The following is a 14,022-nucleotide window of genomic DNA, read 5'->3' as shown; positions in this document are numbered from 1 at the left end:
AAAGTAGATCATTTTATTTCTCTACAAGAATTAGATAAGACATGAAATTTTGATGACTTTGAAATTTCATGTTCTTTTATTATTGTCCAAGCACAATAGATGCAAGAGAAAATGTAAAGATAATTTTTTCAATTATTTCTTCTTCAGAGGTACTTTGTCCATACAACCATAGTTGTGAGACAATATGATACATTTCATTGTTGAAACCATTTAAATTTTGAAAACCCAAGACATATAAATGTGTCCAATCATGATGTGCATACAAAAAAAAAAAAAAAAAAAAAAAAAAACTTTTGAAGATCAAAGCTAGATTAAAGATTCTTGCAAAGCTTGGCTAGATCTTTCATTTTCAAATATTGATATTGCAATGCAAATATAAGATGACAACAAAAGAGAAGAAATGTTTTTCAATGGATAGCAAGAGAAATAGAAGTATTTACAGTACGAGATTCTTCAAATAGAATTACATATGAGAGTTGTTTTATAAATAAATTTATTTTTGCTATTTTTGCTCAAAATAAATATTTTTTTCTATCAGCAATTAATGGTGGAAATATAAGAACTTGGAAATATTGGAATATAGTGGTGATAGTTCAAAACATAGTAGAAACAGTTGAAGATGTTGAAATACTCATTATAAATAAATTTATAAAGAAAATACAAGATCAAGTGGAAAAATTGCATAGAATGCAACTTAAAATATAAAGTCAAATAAAAAAATGAAGTTGAAGTTGAAATCAAAAATATTAAAAAAATTGGAGAGATCTTTTTTTTTTCTTTTTCTTTTTCTTTTCACAAAAAAAATGATCTACAATGGATTGTGGTAGCAGTAGCAAACAACAAATGACATCAGTAATGGCAATTGCAAACGACAATTTGGTGGCGGAATTGTGAAGGCAGGCAAAAGCAACAACAACTAACAAGGCACAGCAGGTAGGGTGAAGCAATGTAGAAAAAAAAAATGAAGGGCAAGATATATACAAGTTTTTAAAAACCAAGAGTACCACACAAGAGCAGTCATGCTGATAACATCTTGAGAATGTTTTAGAGAGACACAAGAATAGCTAAAAGTAATGTGCACATACAGATAAAAAATACACACACACATAGAAGAAAGTATAGAAAAGAAGAGAGAGCTTCTAAACAAAACTATGTATTGATGTGGTTGTCTCACTTGTATACAAAGAGAAGCGGAGAAGATAAACAGTTTCTCTGCACTACATTGTAAATACTGTAGCTACAATATTTATTATAATTACAATGAATGTTATGAAGAGTGTCGGCTACATTTAATGCTCTCAACAATATTGAACCTTTTGTTGGTTTTTGTTTTTATAGTGTGGGACTTTCATATGTGTGTGTGTGTGCCACTATGAGGGGCAACTAACAGTTGAAACTGTCCACATTTGCTTGCTCATGCCATGACAAAATAATAATAATAAACATCATAGATAATTAAATAAATCTGCTCACCTATTGAACTATCCACTCCACAAAATAGCTCCATTGGCTATTACTTGAAGCTTGCTGTAGGCATGTCCTAATACAAGCAACACATCCTCTTCTATAGGCAAAGTTCAATGCAGTTTCATTCTGGAATAGCCACAAAGGGGAATGAACTAACTCCTTAAAGGATGAACTTTGTGTTTGCATCCATATACAACGCATCGCATTCATCGCACCATGACCATGAGTCTCATCCATATATCACCATTAACGACGAACTGATCACCACGCCGACGGAATACATCCACGGATGATGGATGCACCGACTGCCATCGTCTACACAACGCACTCCACAATGTGATTATTCATCCACGGCGAATAAAACTGCGGTAATAGGGGCTAAAGAGAGGTTCTAGAAGTGGATAATTCTAAGCCCTTTTCACACTAGGCGGGGGGCAAGGTCCATCTCCGCCCCATTTCTGTAATAACTGCCGGCATGCACGAAAGAATCCGGCGAGACAGATATAGGAGGATAAAACGACAAGTGACAGGTGTACCCCACTTTCCGTTCAACGAGATGACGAGAAGATGGAAGAGGTAGAAGTTCGGGGGAGGGGAGTCGCATGACTTTCCACGTCAGCATTTTAGTTTCCACGTCAGATATTTCCCCTCCACTTTCACAACAACTGGGTTGACAAACAAACTCAGCCTTGCGGTTCCACGTGCTAATACAGCCCCACACGACAAAGCTGTAACGAATTTTCCAAAAGAAGGGGGTGGCGGGAAAGAAGGCCGAGGGCGGGACCGGTGACGTGGCGGAATCTCGTTAGTTATTACCCCTGTGGGAACGGATTCAAGGGGTGCTGGGGTGGTTCTCAGTGGGGCGGTTTTTTTAGTTTTCTAGTCGGATTTAGAAACAATTGAATCAGCATGGTTTTCAAGTTTTTTTTGTGTTCATTTTTGTTTATTTAAGAAAAAATTAGTATTACATACGGATGATGTGTTGGAATGGGTGGGAATGTTTGAGAATGGAAAATAGTTAGGGCATGAGTGTAATGTTTCCCCTTCTGTCAGGTGCTTGATTCTGTGTTTAAAACCTGGAAACCATTGGAACCCATCAATTTTTTTTCCACAATAATTTAAAATCCTATTTCAAAAAATGAAATTTAGGGTTTCCATGCATGTGGGTATATGTGCAAGTCGCACCCACAAAACTCCCTTGGTATTATTTCTCACAAGCCTTGTTCTCTCAGTTACAAGCATCCTGCTTGACAGACCCAGGATGTAAAAAGCCAGACCCATGTGACACATTTATTACTCTGCCCCCCACACCCCATGGCTCACCAATTAGGGCTGGGAGTAGGATTAGGGTTTAAGGTTAGTGTGGTTCTGAAAAGACTGTGGGGTTATTGTTGTTGTTGTTCTGATCCCATCCCTCATGAATGCAGAATCACCTGATGAAGAGTGCTGGAAGGGTAAAGAAGGCCAAAGTGACGGCCAAGCTCTCCACAAATGCCATAAAAATTGGGAACATGATGATTCACCCTTTCTTACGCAAACTGCTACTGCAATTTTCCAGCATAGGGAAGAGAATTTGTCCGTGTCCTTCATTACTCACACTCAGTAGTCAATTGTTTTTCAAAATACTTTTACACACAAAATTAGGTCACCTGTACTGCAAAAAACAGTAAGGCTCCCTCAGAGCTGTACAGTAATAAGTAATGAAGTTTAACCCCCCACTCCCCCTGTTTTTCTGAACTGGGCTGTGTGTGGAAGCTTCTGGTGGCAATGAGGGCAGCAGCAGCCTAATTCCAGTCAGAACTGTCACGTTCCCCACCACGTTCCCATCTGTCCATGCTACAGGGGAACCCTTAATCTCCTTCCCATGTGGATTATATACATTGCATAGAATAGAGCATGTGGGAATGACTGCACAGTGCGGACATTCCGTGTGGAATTTGAGATGAGATTGAATAAATGGGCTGTGTGTGTTTGGACCCCCCAATGCTATGCTATGCTATATTAGGTCATTTATGCAGTTGACTCTCTCCTTTGACCCTAACCCCACATTTCCCCATTAATTCTTTGCCCTACTCCCTCTCTTGCAATTAACTAAACACATCAAACATGTTAATTAAACACATCAAACATGTTAATTAAACACATCAAACATGTTAATTAAACACATCAAACATGTTAATTAAACACATCAAACACAAGAACACATATAAGTTACTTTGTTGATGTACATTCAACGGATTCAATGGGGCATAAACAAACACTATTATGCTTTTTTTGCATTCAAAGATGGTTGATAATAAGCCATGTTTGCCACTTTTTTGAAGACTTATTTATTTTTTGCTCATAATAACTTGCATTCCATGGTTGGCTTCTTCTTACATCCATGTTTGGAGCTTCTTCTTCTCCTTTGTCTTTAATTGTGAGAAATTTGTAGTGATTTATTTATTTTTATTTTTACTTTCCTTTCTTCTATGAAGTTTAAATCGTTGGTTATAAAATGAAAAGAAGGTGGACTTTGGAGACCATTGTGATAATATACCTTTGGGTTTATTCTTTTTGGATTTTTATGTTTTGGGCAAAGCCATGCCTAAAAAGGACTCCATGTCTATATTTGAATGGGTAATCCTACCTCACTTGAACATTTTATTTATTTATTTTTCAAACTTTATTTGTTTTCTTAAGAAAGAGGGAAATAAAAAGGAACAGATACATAAATATCTAAATTAGGTGATGACAATTTTGGTTGTGATGCATAGTGAGGAGGTAAAACTTTATAGTATAATAATTGAAAGGTAATGCGTTTCTTCAAGTTGAAATAAAGATTTTAATTTATTATTGTGTACATATAATTTATATTGAGATTGAATTCAATTTGAGATGATTTTTGAATTATTCTTCAATACCTTTTTGGGGAATTAGATTTCGGTGTGTGTGTATTTACATAACACTTCATTGCATGTTCTAATATCTTTGCATTGTTGATTTTTGAAAACATTTCAAAACTTTAAGTATTTTAACAATTTAATAAGCATAGTAATAATGCTTTTGTGTACATTATGTCTTACATACCATCTAAATCTTTTTTTTTTTTTTTTTTTTTTCTCAATAAATTACAGCCTTCATTATATATATATATATATATATATATATATAAAGATTATCTCTAGTATATGCATGCATACAAACAGACACACATACATATATACAATTACTGATTCACAAAATAGATTCAAATAATAGTAAGAATATAGAACAAAAATACCCTTTATCTAAAAAAAATCAACCACAATTTTTTTGTTTAGTCAATATAGATTTTTTAAATTAAACCTACGTTTAAATATTTCAAAATAATAAATAAAACACACACACACACACACATATATATATATATATATATATATATATATATATATTATCAACTTATTAAATTAAATATTTTATAAAGTGTTGAACTTCAAATATGTGGTGGTCTTGTAAATATTATGCACATATATAATAAAGAAAAATATATAAAAACTCAGTTAATACGTTATATATATATATATATATATATATGTGTGTGTGTGTGTGTGTGTGTAGTATTATATACTATATATATGTGCGTAGTATTATAAAACAAATTATTGCAATCAAATGCAAATGTTTACTTAATATTTAAGAAAAACATTATATAAGTAAAAGAGCAATATATACATACATAATATTATGCAACAGGTACTGTTAAAAAGAGGATGAGAAGAATGCTGAGTGCAGAGAGTGAAAGGGGCGAACAAGAGAGTGTGGAAGTATTATTTATGACAGCATTAAATAGAAGCAAAACTAAATTGCATAATAGCACTAGAGCTAAACATTTATTGGCATTGTACCAATGGACAATCTTCTTTTCGTAATCACTTTAAAAACGGTTAGCAAAATAAAATAAATAAAAAAATAAAAACAATTAATTGCATTTAAAGTATGTTGAATTTTGATGTGAAGCATGGCATATTTGTTTTGTTTTGTTATGTTTTGTTCTTTTTATTCCACACCTATTGTCATTATTATTACTATTTTGGATATTCATAGAAACTGAAATCCAGTTATAATACAAACTACCATACTATATAACTTCATTTTGTATACTATTATAATTACTTATGTTGATACAAAATATGAAAATAGACGGTTTAATAAGTAGTTTAAATGGAAACAATGGGATCAAAAATCACACAATAGCATTTGATTAGTACCACATAAAAAATATAAAAAATATAAAAATAAAATAATATATATATATATATATATATATATATATATATAATGAAATTAAAAAGTTCAACATTCAAATAACAGAATGCAACAGAAAAGAAATATAAATTTCAACTGCATGAATCTTATGTTTTTGACATATGGTATGTTATTTAGTTTGTACTAGATTTAAAAAAATTACATGTGCACTGAGTGTTATTATTATTATTATTATTATTATTAAATCCATATTTTTTTATATTTTTATACATTTTGGTTAAGAACAGAAAAAAAATAATAATTACACGCATGTTGAATAACTGAATTATTACATCTTTAGAAAACGATTTTTTTTGTTTATGACTTTGACCTCAAAATTTGAAAATGTATGGTATTTTACCGTTACTATTTTAGTAAAACAATATCTCTTCCTAATACATGTACATGAAATAAACAAGATTTTTTTTTTCGGAGAAATATAGTGCCTATTGATGTAACGTGAAAGATATAAAATGAAAATAAATCATCTTTATTCTAAAAGTTACGTAATAAATTAAAATATTACATATTGAAAATTTTGGTATTTAAAGCTGTAACAAACTTACATAAATTTGATTGACACAACTAATTATTTATGTTATTACTTTTTTTTTTTTCCCTTCTAGGTTCAAGTGTGTTTAGTTTATTTATTTTTTAGTACTTTAAATTATTGATTTTTTATTTAGAAATAACATGTTCAATTTTTTTCAAAATTATACTACAAGATATAGAATAATCAATTTTTATTTTATCTCTTAGAAATTGCATATCTAAATCTTTTGATTTTAAAGTAAATATATACTAAATTTTACATGTATTTCAGAAATAAGACTATCATATCATGTTCATTAATTTAGTATTATTTCTAAAGATTTTTTTGTTGAATAATATAATATATATAATTTTTTATTATTTAAAAAGGTAAAAATAAAATGTATAATGAAGATTCATAGAATATAATTGAATATTTTATGATATTTGTGTCATTATATGAAATTATTTATTGCTATTTATATTAATCAAATCAATAAATTATTTTTTGAAATGATGTATAAGATTTTCATTCTTTTTTTATTGAATTATCTCATAGGTATAAATATTAAATTTAATTTATATATTTTCATTAATAATTATGAATAATACATTATAATTATTTTTATTTAATGAAATATAATTAATTACTTGGATGTATTAAATTATATTTTATATAATTTAAAATAGTTATATTAATGTTACATAGTTTGAAATTATCTATTCATAATGAGATAATTAATATTGAGTACCAAATCTAAGTTCTAAATTTAGAATTTGAAGCACAATATATGTATATATATATATATATATATATGTGTATACTTTTGACTTGGTTTTTTTGCTAATCATTACACGAATCAAATGACCTATCTAATTGGGTTGATTAGATATCAAGTCATTTTTCAATATAAATATAATTTATAAGAAGACAAATTTATACATGATAAATAAACTGAATTTATTTAATTTGGTTTTGTGTTTATAAAATTTTAAGTAATTTATAAAATTATTTGTTTCAGAAACTGTTAAGTGATGTCATAAACTTTTTGTTTAAGTCACAAAGTGTTGATTCATATATATGTTTAAAAAAAATTGGAATAAACAATACGGATGTGACTTTTACTGTATTAGACATGCTTATACTTAGCTGCAAGTATGCATACACACACGTATATATAAAAGAATACCTCTAAATACTTTTAGATTTTTTTTTAGTAAACAAACAAACAATGTAATGTTTAATTATTTATGGTCAGTGAAGACATTACTTAAACTTACATAAAAAGTATTAGCAGAATGAAAATCAATTTTGTAGTTTTGATTTTTGTTTACGGTATGAGTATACCACGAGAGCTTAAAAGCTCATGTTTTCTCATTTTGCAAAAATATATGCCTCCCTTCGGAGGTTGGAATCAAACACTGTTAGAATATGAATCCCATTGAACAAAGATGGATCTAATTCCACTTTGTAATTAACATCATGGAGTCTACACCACAACACTAGAATATTAAAATATACTATAACATTTTTTTGAAAAGCCGCACAGGTACCACCACTCATTCATTGGAAGAGAACAAAGCCTAAAGTACAGAGATAATGGAAACATAAACCTGAACCCTCAACATCTGTATATACGTAATCATATAAGAGCTTGTTTTTGAAAAAAAAAATGTAAAAATTGTCTTGTGAATACTGATCAAGAATGGATATTGACTTCCGATACAAGAAAAAGAGCGATTCTATCCAGTTTTGAGTGAGCCTTACATTGGTTGGAAAATATGCGAGTCTTTTCATTGAAGAGTTAACGAGGCAGCAGATGGCCAACGCCCCTAAATGCAAAAGCATGAAAGATATTTGCAAATAATGCACAGGGAAAGTCTGTTTACATGATAGTAAATTCAAATTGTATTCAGAGAGATTACTCACATCCATTGCAGTAGAAGGCTTCCATCTGTTGGCTCCATGTAGTCATACTGTAGAAACTCGAGGCTCCTCATATTGTTCATCAACATTTGATCTGTTTGTGGATTGTTGAAAGACGTTCATGAAGTCAATGTGGAAGCATTTGTCACAGTAGAAAAGAAAATTTGGTACTTGAACCTAAAAGCAAACGACAGGACATGTTCACGTGCTTGTTCTTCCACCTTAAAGGTCAGCCTCTCTTCATAAATTTCTGCTGAATGGACAAAGCATGTAAATTTCACAGGACCGAGGCACAAATGACAGAGGATCAAGGCCTTTATGCTTCGACATGAAACTCGTCATCGGTTCCTTATTTCACGAAAGGTGACTTAAAGGCCCGCAAAGCCATAGCTGTGATGATCCTGCCAACGCTCTATTCCGAAAGAGCTTTGAATAGAGAGAAATAAATGTGCAGCGTTCTGGATCAGTGGCTGCATAACATTTGGAGAAAGCATGAACAAATACCGTCCCAAGCAGGATATGTTTCGTCAGATGTTTTGATTTCGCATTATTGGATAGAAAGTAGATGAACAGTGACTGGAGCAGGAGCAGTGTCGAGCACTTAATGTTATGCGATTTATCACCAACAACTGTTTCGTTTTTGAGGGTCAGCCACCAGTAGCAAACCATCGCTGGGAATCTGAGCTAGCAGAAAAGACAACGTTAGCAAAGTCTTGTGAGCCGTTATATTCACAAGCTGACCATTTCATACGCTGCAAAAATGTTGCACCTTTCCGAACAGTCCTTGTGTTGCACGTTGATGCTGGAGGTACCTTATGAACCGTTATCATGAATTTTATACTGATCATCGACTGTGACATGACACTAGCAATATTTAGTATCACAGAAAAAGTCATCTCAAGCAATGAAGAGTTGTAGTCACTGCATCAATCACATCACCAATAAAGAGAGTTCATCAAAGCCTGTAATAATAAGAGTCAGCTATTAAGAATTTACACGATAAGATCTGTCCAAGATCTGCAACGAGGGTCACGATTGTGCATGGGCAGAAGAGGTGAGGTAAAGGCGCTACAATAGAGTCTTGCCGCTTGCGAATTGAGTCTTCAGTCGAGGCAGACTAGGCTGTGCGCTCCAACACCGAAGACAGCGCAGCTCCTCATTCGTTACCTTTGCATCTACCTGAGATGGACGTGGAAGGACTCGCCTCAACTCCACTTCAGCTGAAACACGACGTGAAGGAATTTGCGTTAATTTCTTACTTGAGATTACTCGGGAGTTGCTTATCATGTGAATGTGCGGTTGTCGTATTTGAAGAGTTGGTAAGTAAGGAGACTGTTTTGGAAGCAAACCATAATCAAATAATTGAAGAGAGCCTGTTAATAGAGCACTTCAGAAAAAAGACGAAGGGTGAGATCTACTACTTAAATTCCTGTGACGAAAAAGATTTTTCTGCACAGCTCAAGCAAATTGTATTGCAGCATGAATGATTAGGAAAGAAGTGCATGAACAGATAATATTGAACACAATTATTACAACAAATGTGGTCTGAGTGTGGCTTACGTGTGGTGTCCAAGACAAGATATAATAGTGCAGCAGTCGATAATATACCGCCTTGATCAAGTCTGACCCGGAGAATGCATGAGTTGTAGTACTGAAAAGATGCTGGATGCCATCGTGTACAATTAAGTCCAATCCATCTCTTGTTGCTTTGTTAGCAACTGCTGCTTGTTCTGTCACGTTACTATTGCTCCAACATTTATGCACCATCTCGTACTACATCATCGATGCTCACCAATAGATGCGAATCTACGTAATGATGTAATTATTGACTCAAAATCTACAGCAAATCAAACATTACTGCAACCACCGACAGTGCTCTCCCCTCCCCCTTTAATTCCATAACATTCTGACACCGGGCTTAGCTGGTCAGTGGAGCAGATATTTCTAATCACTTCTGCAACGACAGAATTGTCAATACGAGATTTGAAGATACCACCAACCCACAAACATTAAGGTTCAAAGTGAACATAGAATAAATAGCCCGTATCATTGCAAAGTTATCAGCAGTTACCATTGCATGTTACTCTGGACGTAATGCAATAATCCGCAATTGCTGATCCCTGGTCCAGCTATTCTATCTACATCACTATGCTTCAACAAAAGCTATTCTATCTACATCACTTTTCTTGAGGTAGAGCTCAACATCCCAAGGGCTCAAAGTAGTCCTTCCTTCCCTGCCAACAAAACTCAAGCCACATTTCTTCAATCCTACAACGCTTCAGTCATTCAATAGATGATATTCGAGGTCTCTACATCTGCGTGAAGATACATGCACGCCAGGAACTTTAGTTAGAACTTTATAACATGAATTAATTCTCTAAATTGCTCAGTTCCTTGCAAAAGAGATGATTCATACTGCATATTGTATCCTTCTTGCGTCTCGACAATCTGCAACATAACTTATGTGCTCAATCAAGGATAATGAAGTTCATACAAAGTTTTGGTTGCTAAAAGGAACTGCTTCAACAAAAGAGAACCAAATCTGACATATACGAGTCCACGGCCATGCTACATTTTCTATGATTTCCTGACAAGCCGTGCTCTTGTCAGCACCTGCCGGGACGACCAGCATCGAAAGCACCCAATTCTTCCTATCAGTTAAGCCTCCTTGTACACTCAAAACGGCGAGATGATGATGATAAGCAAATGCAATTCTGTATAATGAGAAACCAATTCCGACTAGTTAACCGGATCCTTCACTTTCGTAAACACCCACAAACTTCATCACCAAAAATAAACTGGACCCTAAAACCTAATCTTCAGGGATGGTTTCTCTCAACTTTTGTGAGCTGGATTGACCAGGCAGAAGATTCCTTTCCCAAGTACCAACACTTCTAGCAAAAGAACAAATAAATGTTACAAGGACGCATCTATTAGATGGAAAGTTGTTGCAAAGTAGCTAACTATCATAAGAGAGAACTACTTGCATAAAAAAGATGTCAGAGCTCCAGCAATTGATCCGGGATTTTCGTGTAGAATGTAGTTCCACTCTTACATTCTAGCGAGTGATTATCTCTATCCATTAAACAACATTTGCATCGATAAAATCTTAAATCTGGTGGGAGCTTTACATGCATTCAGCACCCAGTAAAATTAGGACTTCATCGCCAAAGATAAAACTCTCTGTTGGTGGTAAACAAGCCAATACCTAAAATCTCCAATGAGTGACTATCTAAGTATCTCTTGATCGATTCGTTACAAGTGCACGTCATATAAAAGCCAAGCAACTCATTGCTTCAGCGTGCGCCTCCGGATTCCATCCACCAAAAGCGCTGCAGATGATATTTTCGATTTGAGCATGAGTTTAAGAAATGACACCATTCTTCTCTATCGTCTATGACGAGATAACTCGCAGCAAACTTCTATTACGAACTTGATGCATTCACCGACACACAGCACTCGTCCTTCCGATCACGGCATTATTGCTCTGACTCCCCTACCCTTGCAACACTGCAGCCAAATCTTCGGCTGAGAGCAAACTTGCAAGAACCCACATGCATAATCCCAAGTCCACCACGCTCACGACTCTAATTAGGTCGAGAATCTACAGTCTGCAAGCAATTCTATTTTCAGAGTTAACATTCATGATCCTAGACTGCTAATCGTATCAATTACCCCGGGATTAATTATGTCAAAGTTCACGGAACCTTGAAGAAACCGAAGAGGTTCATATTTGATTGAGAACCCAGGGAGACAACCCGTCCGCGTGTGGAAGGGACAACGATAGGATGGAGTGGATATAAGGCAAACCGGGTATCGGAACCGGGTAGCGGGTCCGCGGATTGGATGTCGCAGATGAGCGACGGACAAGACCCTCTCGACGAGCTTGAGCACGCCTGGATTGTGCACCCTTCGGCGGTGTGGAGATGGAGAGCATCACGTCCAACGAAGTCGCAGGATTCGCAGTGGGTGCTTTGCTGCTCGCCGCTGCGCTCGCAACCCCGAAGGTCGACGCCTTCATAGCCAGGGAGCAGCGCAGGTCCGTCCCGAACTCTGTTTCCTGCATTCTGTACGCTTTGTAGACGACTCCCTGATGTCCCTAGATTTTGCGAGAGTTGCAATAGGAGCTCAAGGTAATTTGAAACAGCAAAAGGGTGCCATGAATTTCGCTTCTCCCGCCCCAACCGTTCGGGTCCTCGTCAGCTACGAAAGGCTGTTCACTTGGATGTTCTTTCTTGTTGGCGACAGTTACAAATGAAATGCGAGGGATGGGTTTTTGAAAGATTATTGATTTCGTGTGGGGGTTTTGTTTCCGTTGTGTGACTTGAAATTGCAGGGACTTGAAATTGTGTATGGAATGTGGGGGCGTGACGAGAATTCCTTGCGCGCGGTGCAAAGCTCGCGGTACCATCAACCAGAATATATTTTCGTTCGACGACTCTAACAAGCCCACCACATGCCCGGCTTGTAGAGGCAGAGGCAATTTTCCATGTCCTTCTTGCTGCGGGAATAAACCTGGTTCCTCTTCCTCCTCGTAAATTGTAAGTTTTATCGCTTGTGATGTATGTCGATGGAGCTCACGGTTGTGTTTCCTTATCCTCGTTCACTCCAATTCATCACAATTCCACGTTAGGTCACGGTTCATGAATGTCTCATGAACTCACCAATGATGTCTTGCTCTCGGTTTTGTAACAATTTCTTAGGTCACGTTGAATTCTTTACCTTGAATGACCCCTTACCGTTCTTTCTTAAAGAACACGGTAGGTTGGGTGTAAATTTCAGAGTTAGCCATGACTGCTGGTGCATAATCATGAGAGGCCTGTCCTATCTTCAACAATTACCAGAAATCGGAGAAGCTTTCTACCAGGTTAGCGGTGAATCCTTCTAGAGTGATCAATCAGAAATGTTTTCCAAGTGAATTCTCATCGTGTCCGTCTATTGCAAAGCCCTGCTCCGTGCCATTGTCCAGGGCTCATTCTGCAAAGCCCTGCTCCGTGCCATTGTCCAGGGCTCATTCTGCAACGCCCCTCTGTAATCACCGTTTCTGTGGTTTTATGATCCAATCCTTCGAGTTTTGGATTGACCAGAGGCATTCTTCGATGTCCCTTCGACGCATTGTGCACCTACCTTGCCATTTTATACTACATAACGTCGACAGTGTTTGCTCTCAATCTAACCATGCATACAAAAACTGAGGCTGCAGTCAATGGCAGCTTCATTCACAAAACCCAACAATAGTTTGTGCGCATGCTTACATTCTCCTCTGCGACTGCCCGCATATCGCCTCCGTCATTCTTGTACGCTGAACTCGAGCTCCGACGAGCTATTGCCCCAAATGCTACCGAAATGTGCAAGACTCGCCCGCAACACCCAACGATTTCAGAAGCTTGACTTGATAACTTTAAATGACGGCTACTGATTGTAGATTGCTGTGGAGAGTGTTAAATTTGTTGGGTTTCAGCAGCGCTATGCTTGTGAGGCTCGATCTCAGTTGGGTCATGAATTCTGCGTGGGGCTGATTGCATGACCAGTCACGAATTCTCGGCGTTGCTTTCCGACCACATTCTCCGCTCGGCTACCACCAAGTTCATCTCGATAGCCCTCCACGTAAGCACTTGCGTGGCCCTTGGCGCCATTTGCTCCTTCCTCCACGAAGGCCTTCGCGCCATCTTCTGGTTTCAATGGCAACCATCGCGCATTCTGTTCGTTGATTAGTGGAATTCATATTTGAAGTGAAGGAGGTGGATGATAAAAATAAAAGAGGCAATTATGTGAGGATTTTTTTGTATTCTTGACATCAAAATAAAAGAAGAAATGGTGGAAATCAGTTT

General features: G+C 35.7%; 1 long non-coding RNA gene across 4 annotated transcripts; it reads right to left on the bottom strand.

Annotated features, from left to right (window-relative positions):
• Nucleotides 1-7,464: 7,464 nt before the first annotated feature.
• LOC149988504 (uncharacterized) lies at nucleotides 7,465-13,690 on the bottom strand. 4 transcript variants are annotated; one of them, XR_016504015.1, is made up of 3 exons: nucleotides 10,805-11,992; nucleotides 9,752-10,506; nucleotides 7,465-9,411 (listed from the first exon to the last, which is right to left on the bottom strand). It is a non-coding gene; the product is annotated as an uncharacterized LOC149988504 (long non-coding RNA). The 4 variants fall into 4 exon arrangements; XR_016504016.1 differs by having other exon boundaries at nucleotides 11,323-11,992; XR_016504014.1 differs by having other exon boundaries at nucleotides 11,400-11,992.
• Nucleotides 13,691-14,022: the final 332 nt, after the last annotated feature.

Source organism: Physcomitrium patens, chromosome 7 (assembly GCF_059467195.1).
Source record: "Physcomitrium patens ecotype Gransden chromosome 7, ASM5946719v1, whole genome shotgun sequence".
Taxonomy (NCBI): Eukaryota; Viridiplantae; Streptophyta; class Bryopsida; order Funariales; family Funariaceae; genus Physcomitrium; species Physcomitrium patens.
This window is presented reverse-complemented; position numbering and strand designations above follow the sequence as displayed.